At 36.2% G+C, this 12,514-nt stretch overlaps 1 protein-coding gene across 2 annotated transcripts in view; it reads left to right on the forward strand.

Moving 5' to 3' along the window:
* The window catches only part of LOC118738837 (Ig-like and fibronectin type-III domain-containing protein 2), a 275,040-nt gene that overhangs the window by 221,405 nt on the left and 41,121 nt on the right, over positions 1-12,514 (forward strand). The window lies entirely within an intron of this gene.

The following is a 12,514-nucleotide window of genomic DNA, read 5'->3' on the forward strand; positions in this document are numbered from 1 at the left end:
CACCCTGTATTGGTTGCAGTAGAAAACTCAGAGTTGGCATAGATATTACAAATATTAAAAGGAAAAAGACCAAGGGTGTGCCGCGTTTTCTAGGATGAAAATTTTTTTCCCCATACAAAAATTGGACCACTTTAATGTACATAGGTATGTGTGTACGTAAAAGTGAATGCACCAGTAAGTGCACTATTGGCTCTTAGCATATCTAGCCATTTGCAGCAGCTGGTCCTCAGACGTCAGCTCAGTTGTGGGCGATACTTCAGTTATTAGCGTTTCTTGTCTTTTTTTGGATTCCATGCAAATTACTCGCTGCCACTAATACTAGCTGATGTGATCGGTTAGGGAAAGGGGAGCTTACATTCTTGTAGTTTGACTTTTTAAACTTTTAGCTTCTGCTGCTTGCTCATAATGTAAGCCTCCTTTCGCTACTTCTCGTATGCTTGTCGGGGGCAACTGGTTTTCATTCGATTTTGTTTGCTCGGGTTAATTGTGTACAGAAATGGAATTTCGAAGAATTTGAATTGGAAAACTTGGCTAATTAGGTTATTTGTATTGCATTCAATGGGAATTGTAGAGTGGCTAAAGTGAAATCAATTAAGTTTGATTACTTTTTTTTGCCAAAAAAAAGGGCGTCCAAGGTGACTGAGAACTATTATGCGAGCTTAGCTCCATATACGTATTTAAATATGCGCTTACCTCTCTGCTTGTATAGCTACTCAGATACTAAGTACTTTCCATACCACTTGAAACTACTTCCATTCATCTTAGACTAGCTGCATTTTTTATATAAGGGATATTACTGGCGGCTTGACTAGGAAGCGCACTAAGAGGAGCGCAGATACTTGCGCCGTACCAAACCTACCACTAACGTTGGAAAGACGGTCATCACCGACCATTTTTTTGTTATATTAAGGTATTTTATACCTCAGGAAGATAAAATAACCATTCAAAGGATTTGGTTTGTTTTATTTAAACCGAGGGCCCTGCTAAAGCATCGCAGTCCGTAGAGTTTTCTCCGAAGGATTCGAATTGAATCTAGCTATGGTTTAGCAAGCGGTTTATAAGAGTAGCAATTCGCTCTACGGCACAAAGGGCGTTCTGGAAGCTGGTCGACCTATTTCCACCAAAACTCGCCTCCATTGTGAAAAGCCAAGCTGGATAAGTGGCGTGGTGTGTTCAAGAATGCCAAAGAACCCTACAATCGCTTCGACCGTATATACAGGACCGGATTAGCCATGTCGGGGCCCTTCAGCAATGTAATTTTCGGTTCCGCAAAAAGAATTTTTTACACATATATGTATGTGTACAATAATTAGGCTATTTTTTCACGTCATCATTCATCATGTACTTGTACAATGAATCAAACGAAAGGAAAGTAATGGACAAATCAATTTAAATGATTTCTCGATAAGCTTTAAATCACCGCGACAATTCTGTACACAGCTTGTTCAGTATAGGTAAATAAGTCTCAATTTTGAATTTCTCTTTTCCTCTAAGCATAATGTCTTCTTCTGCAGATCCGTCATCGTGATGCCCTTTTCCTTTCTCACTCACGTTGATTTTCAAAACTATATTGGGCATCAGTTTTCTCATTTGCCTTCATCTCGTTATCGTCAAATAATCATCGCTTTGAAAGCACAACTTCAAAAAGCGATTTGAAAAGATCGACTACCCAGTTGCCTTAAAGAACGACTTCCATTATCTAGGTCTTCCCGAGCACATTCCTAACTTCTTGCCATCAGGTTTTTGTATTCTCAGTACGTCTTTGCAACAGATTACCACATGCGATCAGAAATACATCTTAAATACATGTGTGATTTGAAAATGAATTTTTGAAGCTAAATTGGACCTGAGGATACAAATCTTCACATTAAATTTTCACTCGTTGAAACATTTTGAATTTTTTTTCTCCCTATTCGTTGCCGGCCCCTTGGCCTACACTGCCTTAAGGTAAATACGGCCCTTAGTATATATTCAATCTACACTGGGTTACGAGTCATAGTGGTTTTCCGGGAAATGAGGAAGTAGATAATTGCGCGAGAAAGATATCTGAGATATGAATAAGGAAAACTGTACAAAGCATTCAACCTGCTTTGTTTTGAGCATTGAGGAGATAGCTAGACAACAAATTAATTACAAGTGGCCTAATCTTTATAATGCACTGTGCCAAGATCGCTATGATCAATGCTCGATGAACGAAGAATACGGAGTTGCTAAATGTTAAGCATTCTAACACGAAGAAACTGTAGAACTGAGAAAGGAATAAAACCCATCCAGCATTTGGCATTCCAGTAACCCGCACTCCGACGAAAGTGTCTCAAAATTTCTGCCGGACCATTTAATCGAGAACTTAAATAGCTTAGGGCATACTGTATTGAAGGGTCTACTATTCAAGGATAGGTTTGGCGAATTTGTTTTCTGTTCATCCCAATAGTCCGATTGGGTCTCCAAGTAAAGTTTTTAACTTGGAGTGCCTTTGTAGAAGTTGTGTACTTTTTTACAAATCATATAGACCATCTTAGCTGGCACAGTTTGCGAGTAGGTTCTTAAAACTATTACTGGCTTTCTCTAATCATCTGCTCAATCAACAAGCAAAATTTAAAACGACGGAAAATCGCATTATAGCAGGTTCCTCTGGTATATGGCGAAATAAAAAGGAAAAGTTGGGCGACGAAATATCTTGGTCTAGCAGAATTTCGGTGGTGACAGTCGTACATATACCTATTTCACGTGCACATTCTACAGTTGAATGGATGCATTAGTGGTATCTAATGTGACGGTTAGCGCTGTCGTGGCACTCTTTTATATGAGTCAAGTGTGGGCTAAATATTATTCTCTTATAGGAAATGTAACGATTTCGCACCCTTATGAAAATATCTCTCGCGCTTCGATGTTTATACAGAGTGCACCATACATGACCACATAATATAGCAATAATATTATCATCAAACATCAATTCCAGGCAGCCGTTGCCGTTACCGATGCCATTTAGCTAAATTGTTGGCAAAACACAAACGCATAAATGGGTTTACAGCACCACTGGGCGGTGCCTGCCCGGCGGGCATATTCGCGTATACATATACGCTCTGCTTTAGAAGGCAGCGAAAGCTTTATTCAACCCCTGTGGGGAAAATCTCTAGTTCTGAACTGGGGCGCTTCTAGTACATTTAGACCCAGTACTGGTTCGCGATAAATCTCTTTTGCATGCAAGCAACTGGCGAATTTAACATGGCGATGTCCTAGGAAGTGTCAATTGCCCCCCGCTGCATTCTATAGTTCCGAACCAGTTCTGAAATCGACAGACGAAAGAAAGAAATCTTTTCGGTTCTTCCGTGTGCGATTTTACATTATTTTCAAAGAAACGTTTTTTCAATTTGAAATTAAATTTGTTTGAATGATTGTAAGAAATGTACGTTTACATACCTTGCTGTAGCTGACTTTGCAGAGGTGCTCGCTGTTATTGGTTAGATTCCAGATGGCCCCAAGATGTTAATATGTTAACACATAGCTTTGGTTTGTATTACCAAACTATGAAATAGCATCTGCGAAGCACAGAATAGAAGCGTATTTGAACGAAAAAGCCGCTGAACACATATCTATGTAAAGTAAACATGCCCCCCGCTGCATCCCTTATTCGATAGTTCCGAAATAGTTCTAAATTCGACAAATAGGATCTAGTTCGTTCTGCACCCCTTTTTATATAGTTCTGAACCATTTCTAAATTCGTCACTTTAGATATAGATTTGTAGTAAAAAAAGCTGAAAAAAATTAGTTTCTTAAAAGTACCACTTTTCGCCAATTTTGTAGTGGTGGGGATCTAGTTCCTATCGGACTAGTTCCTATTTGGCGATAAAGGCCTAGTACGGAACTAGAAATTTGATTCACTAGTCCGCGGTTTCCCTGGAGGGTATGCATTTGTTAGGGCATGCTTGCATCTACATACATACATACATACATACATATATGTAGAGAACACATCCTGGAAGTACACACGAATATACCACCCATAACTGCGTGCTAGGGATACCACATTTTATTTTTAGGTACACAGTTACATACAAACGTATATATGTATGTAGATATGTATATTATACTGTGTCAGCAAAAAAATAAAAAATCGCTGTACATCTACGTATCCAAAGCACCGTGGCAAGGCATTCTCGACCCCTACGTTTTTACATTTTCATAATAGCTTCGGCATGTATAGTCGGATCTGAAAGCATGATTTATCGGTCTCGATCAGAATTTTTTTTATTCTAAAGTGAGGTAACTCAAGTACTTGCCCACCATATCTCAATTCTTATCACCCTAATGTCAGTCAATCAAAACTCGCCAAAAATCGCTAAAGTTTTGCTAAGGAAGTACTTTGTTTTAAAGGCAATTTAAATTTTTTTTGGCTGAAAGTAAGCGTGGGCTTTTAACATTGTCATTCCTATATTCGGCATATATGTACAGTCGGATCTCATAGTATGATATATCGATGTTTTTTTCACGAAGTTAGCCTCTTTTTGTACTAAAGCTCATTGACCTCAAGTACCCTTTTCTAATACTTATCCACCAGATCTCAGTTCTTATCACCCTAACGTACCGCTCTAATCCCAGTAAATTAAATTCCACCAAAAATCATTAACGAAGTGTTTCGAGTATTTCAGTGGAACTATTTATAAAAAAATTGTATTGCCGAAAGTAGGTGTCACAGAAAGATTAACAAAAGGCGACCCTAAGGTTTGGCCAAACAAATTTTTTTGCTTATGTGCGGTCTAATGTACACAAAATATATAAAATACGTACATAAATATATATGTACATATATCGATGCGCTTATATATATAACACAAAACGCTGACACTACGACACTATAGTTGTTGTTGTTATTAGTTTAAAACATTTTGTCATTGTTTTTGTTGCTGCCACTGTTATGCTCCCACTAACTGCTTAGACGTGCTGTAATATTCATTTTATTTTCATGTGTGTGCATTTGAAAATGTAAGCGTTTGTAATGGCGTTCCGACGAATTTCAGATGCTTAATATACCCGCCCATATTGTAGCGCCAAAACATATTACATACATATGTTTATATGTTTTAATATAGTTACTTGTTTTTACAAGAAAACTCGATGGGTTTTTCAGTTTACCAGCTGCCCTGTAGTCAGACAAAAAATGTGTCACAGTTTGGAGATCAGACTGTCTCTTCCTTATGAACATGAAGTCCGTTTGGCTTCATCATGTCAGGATTTTTTCTAACCTCAAAAAACATGCCTGACACATAATATTTCCGATGTTTTTTGGGGTTAGAAAAAATAAATAAAAACCAGCAAGTAATCATATAAAAGTAATTTTTTAATAAAAGATATAATGAATATGGCCTCTGGCAAAAAGAAGTTACTAAGACGTTAGATTGAATACTTTTAGAACTTCTTTTCAACATTTTTGCAAGATATTCTGTATATTTTTTTTACGTTCTTATTTTTTCGGGACCTAACGCTTATTCTCTGTTAAAATCTCTCTCTCTCTGTTTAAAAATTAAAGCACAACTTTTTTTTCATAAAATGTATACTCGGTTCCGTCACTGCAGCAGGCTCCTCTTCTAGTTTGAAGCATAATAGTTCTTAACTAGTCCAGTACTGCCCCTGGAAATTTTAATGCCGTAGTCATCGATTGTGCACGAAAATTTATTTACGGGTTAATTGACATATATATGTAGTAGTACTAGTAGTATATTTATTTATTCAGCACATATTTAAAATACATTTTACAATTGCTGTAACTGACATTCAAAATAACATAAAATAAATAAGTTCGTAGACATTTAACATTTAATGTTTTATGTCTGCATCGCACATTAATTTGAAATGAAGCGAATTCATTTATTATTAAATCTCTATATATTGGCAGTTTGACGAACATGTCATAAGCGAATTATCGCCTTTGAACTGAAACTATCTTATCTTTTGTCCTCGTCAATTTCCCCATCTGGTTTTCTTTATTCGTCACTTTTGTCTATAGCTAGGTTACGTTCGCTCACTTTCTACTATGTACGCATACCACAAATGCTGCGGAAAACGTTCTTAATAGCTTTTCCATTGAGGTTGGTAATGTTGGCAGTAGTTCGGTTTATTCAAGTGCTGTCGATTTGAACGCGGAATAGAGCTGTTTGTTCAAATTGAATGAGCTTTAGTGCTGATGGCTTTTTACATACAGATATACATATTTACAGATAAACCAACCAATGACAAAAACTTTTGCTTTAAAAAGTTATGTTTATGCCCTCTTAAAATATGAGCCGATTACAAAATGCAGTACACATCGTCGTTTAAAATACAAAACCGCGTTACTGACATTTGCTGCCAAAAATTGGATTTGCTCACACAAGCCCTTGGCTCAACCTTTATCCATTCGTCCTGAAATATACTAGCCCGAAATGCGGTTGCTTTATAAAAAAGAGAACCATTTTGAAATGTGAGTGTTTTTGCTCTTAAGAAAATAATTTTTGCAACACACATACGCGGTTTTGCATTTTGTTGATACGCGGTTTTGTACCTTAAAGGGCGATATACTTGACTATGGCACAGCTCCGCGCCTTCTCAAACGCTATATTGTACCAATCGTGTGACTACAAAAAAAATTGTTGTTCGAATTTGCTTTTTTTTGTGTACCAATAGCATAATATAAAAAATGTACAAATTTTCTGCGACACTGCCTTTACAAAGCTTAAACCTAAAATATTGAGAAAATTAAGAAATAAAATTTGTGCACTGACCCTTTTTAAAAGTATATTTTCTTTAACTAAATTTTTTTATTTTTTTTTAAATTACAAGGAATACCATGCATCGAACATCGATGGTGACGAGCAGACCAGGCGAACCCCCGCCCCGCCCAAAATAATTTTTTGTTTTGAAACAATTTGGTCCAACATTTTCACCAACAGTTCACGTTCATGATTTTCAGTAACGCATTTATCTTCTAATATTACGGTTTGGTGGTTGTCAGAAGGCATATTTCCATTGTCGTCTTAAATAACCTAGCAAAAGTGTGTACTCTACCATGAACACTTCCGGAGATATGCAGTATGAGAAATTCGGTTTGTATGGGAGGTGCCACACCCCCTGCACCTAGCGGTATGAAATATACTTTAAATCCCATTCTTATACCTACCATATATACACAAACAATTTCCCAAAAATCGGTCTAGCCATTTGGGAGGAGTTCGACCACAAACAGCGTGACACGAGATTTTTATTTTAACTGATAAATCGCAAAACATCAATGTGACTTCACGATGCATTGCACCGGAAAAAACAACGATGTATTTTGCGCGTGCGCATCCCTACCCAGGACTCTCGTATACTAATCCGGTGTCGCTCTTAAGCGAAGGACAACAAGAGTTGCCATTTGTTGTACCATCAGACCTGGTGACAGTATAGCCTAAAAAAAAAAGTCGAATCATCTGAGCAATGAGCATCAGTTTGCCAACGATCACCCATCGATGTATTGGGAGTACGGGCATGGCAGAAGTTTGTGCAGTGAAGGCCGATTCCATGTTTTTTTTCGATGAAAGAAATACGGAAACAGGTAGGGGAAATAAAATGGCCGCGGAATGCTGGCTTTTCGAGCCACGGAGGTTTTTAACAATTCATAAAGTCGTATTAATATGGAAAAGTATGCCTGCGAACAAAGGGCGTAGCTGTGAAAGAAACTACAACGGTGTTCTTTTTTATTCAAGAGGATACTTGAATGAATTTAGAATTCCTGGTAATTAAAAAATATTCCTTGTGCTTTAAAATCTCATATCCAATAACTAAGCCTAAACCACTAATATGTATGTACGTGTGGACATTTTGATGTTGTTGAGTTGCTGCTATGGCGTATACTTAAACTGCGAAAAACGTACAGTAATGAGCAATCATACGCCTAGGTGGCCTGTAGGTACATAACAGGTATAGCATACGCGACCGAAACAATGGCGCGCCATTGTTTTTGTTGTTACTTTGGTAGCGAATTTTATTTGATTTCAACGGTTTCAGGCAATTTAACTTTGCTAATGTTTTCACCAGCACAACTGTTATATTTTTATGCATTTTTTTTTTTGCTTTGCTTACAATATGCGCTGACAAATTGTCGCATAAATATGCGCTTAGTTTTTTTTTTCATTGCACACCTTTTGGCTGCTAATATTAATGGAATTTATATTGGTATTAATGTGCCAACTCGTTGGAGAGCTGACAACTACATACATAACTACATATTTAGGTGGATAGAATAAGCTACTAGTGAGCTGTAAATTATATAACTGACCCAATTTTCGCTTCATGAGTTAAGAGTGAGATGAAAACAACTCTGAAAATGTCTATATAATAACATAAATAACAATAAATTAGATGAGTTAGCGGTCATACTATTTATAAAATGGTTGAATAGCTGTTTTTGCATTTCTTTTGTTGGCTTGCTGAAAATATTTGTAACTTCATGTGGGAAATGTGTGACGGGCGAAAAACGTGCACAAAATTACTAAAAAATTATTAAAAGTTCTTGGAAGTCTAATTTGAAAATTGGTTGAAAATGCGGAAATGGACAATTTTCTATATGCATACATATTAGGTCTGTGCAACAACATTTCCAGTACTATTATACCGTGTGGCAAAACTCGAAAAATTTCAAACACACCCGAAACCATCAATATACTCACGAAACCATGGCCCAGATATGGTGAAACTGCGTTTTTATTAAAAATTCACTTTTAAAAAAGTTGGAAGAGTGAAATTTGAGAACGTGTCGGTTTTTCAAAAATGCATAATGAAAATTTTCAAGAATATTGAAGGATAAAAATTTTAAATTATTTTTTAAAGAACTTAATGTCCTACAAGAATATGCATAGACAAAGTTTTACCTCAAACGGTTCAACTGTTATAACATTTTGAATGAAAAAAATGTCATATAATTTACATGGAAGATTTCAAATGGCCACCGACACCTTTTATAATTGGAATCCAAAATTTTCCAAAAGGGAGAATTTTCTTCTTAGTAAATAGGTACCTTTACGGCCATAAATTCATTAGGTTGGTTATTTAGATCACCGTAATGTATATGATTTAGTACAAAGTACCAACAGAAAATTCCACACAAATTTTTGATTGATTTTTGACACTCAAGATCGTTCTTTGAAGTTTAGCAGCAGATTACTTACGTTTTTGATTGAGAGTCCGCACACACTTCAGGTGGAAATCCACAGGGTTCCTCTAGGTGGCGGAGCCACGTTTTACCAAAGACCTGTTTAAATATCCACAACGCTGTTAAAGCTTTGGCGGTCCAATGATCAACATTAAACTTTCATAAAAGTTTACTATTTAAGATAACATCTAAACACATTACTACGGGAAAAATTATATAATTTCACTCCTTTAAAAGCTGCGGAAACAAGACCGTTCAACCTTCTTCTTCTAGTGAAGAGCACAACACTAGCCGTAGTTGGGTTAATTTCAATCATAACATATTTGCGTTTTCCTGCAAACAACTGATAAGGGCTTGAAGTAGAGCCGCATTGAACAAATCCAGTTTACCAGCACAGAATTTACTCGATGCCTTACAGCCTAGTTGCATATTCTACCAAATGGGTTTTGTAAAAAGTACTTTCAACGTCTACAAAAACACCCAAGATGAATTTGTTATTAGCGATGGCATTCCTAATTCTAGCAGCCGGATTTTGCAGAGCCATCTCACAAGACTCTCACGCCTGCTATGCATGTTTATGCAAACACAGAATAAGTGATGATGTGGAGACACCCTACGAATGCACAACTTAGCCAATACTCCTGACATTTCAGCTAGAAGGATATCATGTTAATGGCCCTGAAGCTTTTAGGGCTGTCACAGTCGTCCCAACTAACTTAGGGATAAAGACGACGCCTACTAGTCTCCATGATTAATCTTATTTTCTTGTATTTTTATACCTTTCATGAGCATGAAATGGTATTATAACTTTGGTCCGAAGTTTGCAAGTACTAGAATAAGAAGAGATAGAGCCATGAAAATGTATACTCATATGATCAGAACGTCGAGCTGAGCAATCTAGTCTCTCAGTTTTTGAGGTATCACTGACTGAAATTTGGTAAGTGAGTGGATTTTTAGAATGTATTAGTGATTGGTCGGAACCGAAAAAGTCGGATCACTATAGCATATATCTCCTATACAACTGATTGTTTAGATATGAGATTTTTCATTATAACTCCTGCATTTATGCCGCTAGGAACATGAAATTTTCCACTACTTTCACTCACTATCAACAGAAACTTACATTACAGTAAAAATTACAAAGATCGGGTCACTATAACCTATTGCCCCCATACAACCGATTTACTCTAAAACTCCTTTATTTGGACAACTAAACCCGAGAAATTTCGTGAGCTATTTTCATACAAAGCCAAAATCGGTGCTGTGTAAACTTTATATTCTATACCACTGATTCTTCAGATTACAAGTTTTTGAGGGTATCTTATTACATTAAACGATCAATTCTTGTATATACGTATATATATCCATAGGGTTCTCGGAAACGGCTCTGACGATTTTGATGAAATTTTGTACACAGATAATGTTTTGGATTTTAAGGTTATCTGAATAGGCACTACCTCCGAGAAGACTCGTATAAGGTTACCACCTATTCGAAATTAGTTACAAATTAATTAAAACATATTTTAATAGTGTAAGATTTGCACTTATTTTCGATTCTACACAATTTATCTAGAACATCGCAATATGGATATCAAATGAAAGATATCGATGAGAACTTTGGTCAGAAAATATTTTTCGTTAGGGTATTTCGGAATAGGGTCGCCACCTAAATTTTGGATTAAGAATTTTACTTAATAGATATAAAATTCATTTCTTTTCGAAAGTATTTTTTTAAAGCTATCCAAATCTTGAAAACTTAGAAAAATATATACACTCCGGGCAAAGCTCGGTCAACCTGGTACTAACCCCGGTATTACCGGTTTACATACCGATCACACAGCAAAGAAAATTACTTGTATCGGTGCTTTAGATTTGATTTTTTATATATGTAACTCTATATTTATGCTGTGAATATAAAAATTTGTTCAAATGAAGTAGTTTGTTAAAGTAAACGTTTCTGATGTTCATGAAAGGTATGAAGAGCTGCTCTTACTTGTTTTTTTTTATAAAAATGTGTACAACAGATGTTGATTTAGTATAGAAACTGCTCACTCCAATTGCTCTTTTTTATTTTATTTATTTTTGTACGAAATGTAGCCATCTAACTCCTTTTCAAAAAATTAGTATTTTATGTTAGGGAATGAAATAGAGTATGAAAGGGAATTTTCAAATCTTTAAGCCGAATATAATTTAGATCAGATAATAAATGCAAAATTTTCAAATCCACTTAATTTCACCTTCCAAAGATTCAGCAATATATTGAGCGTAAACAGTTCCACACTCCACCGACCGACCTTGTTCGGCCTTGCCCCTTCTAATTACTATTCTCCTCTAATGCTGCGCTACGCTGTCATTCGTAATTGAGGCCAATAATGTTCATAATAACAGCTGCAGCAAAAATTCACTTGCGGTTGAGATGCATCTTCAGCTGCAGCGATGGTTTCTGCTAACAGTTATAATGCATTCTACGAGGATTATGCAGCAGCAGCTCTACAGCTGGCGTGTTAAACTCGATTTTGCTTCTAAATACCGAACTGCGGCATTGGCCGCTAATGAAGTGGGGAATTATGTATGGTATGTAGAAGCGTGCTGCGACTGCTTGTGCTGGCAATGCTAAAGCAATTTACATATGTTAACATTTGACAGGCATACATAGCACACATTAATTTGTGATGAAACGTGCATCTCATAGGCACATATGTACATATGTATGCATGTATATGTCTTCGTGCATGTAAAATGCATGCTACTATCTACAGCTTCGTGATAATTATTGTTGAATGCAACACCCATTCGCACGCAGCATGTACATTAGGATTGTCCAAAAATATTAAAGTCGAAATTGTAATGCTCTCATCCCTTAGGATTGTTCTATATCGAAAAAGTATATCCCTATTTTTTTTATTTTGAAATCAAAAAATATTTAGAGGTTGCTCAAAGCGTTCAAAGTTTTCCATGTATTTCTATATGGGAAAAAGAAAATTTCCGTAGAAATGGTACAGAATTCTTGAAAATCAATATTTTTCGATCGGAAAACTTCGGTCCTCTTTAGGAGACTTTCAGTAACAATACCCAAGTGTTTATTTAACCATTTTTTAATGCTAACGATTTTTTATTGGTCGCCCCATTGCATTTTTCGGGGTTTTTGGCGGACCTATAAATTATAGTTGCGCTGAAAAAAATGGTTAAATAAACAATTGGGTATTATTATTGGGAGTCTCCTGCAGATAAATTGATTTTTCTGGTAGAAAAATATAGATTTTTAACTATTCTATGCCATCTCTACAAAAAGCTGTTTTTTGCCCATATAAAATACATGGAAAACTTTGGGCGCTTTGAGCGACCTCT

Source organism: Rhagoletis pomonella, unplaced genomic scaffold (genome assembly GCF_013731165.1).
Source record: "Rhagoletis pomonella isolate Grant_MI unplaced genomic scaffold, Rhpom_1.0 Rhpom_scaffold_00005, whole genome shotgun sequence".
NCBI lineage: Eukaryota > Metazoa > Arthropoda > Insecta > Diptera > Tephritidae > Rhagoletis > Rhagoletis pomonella.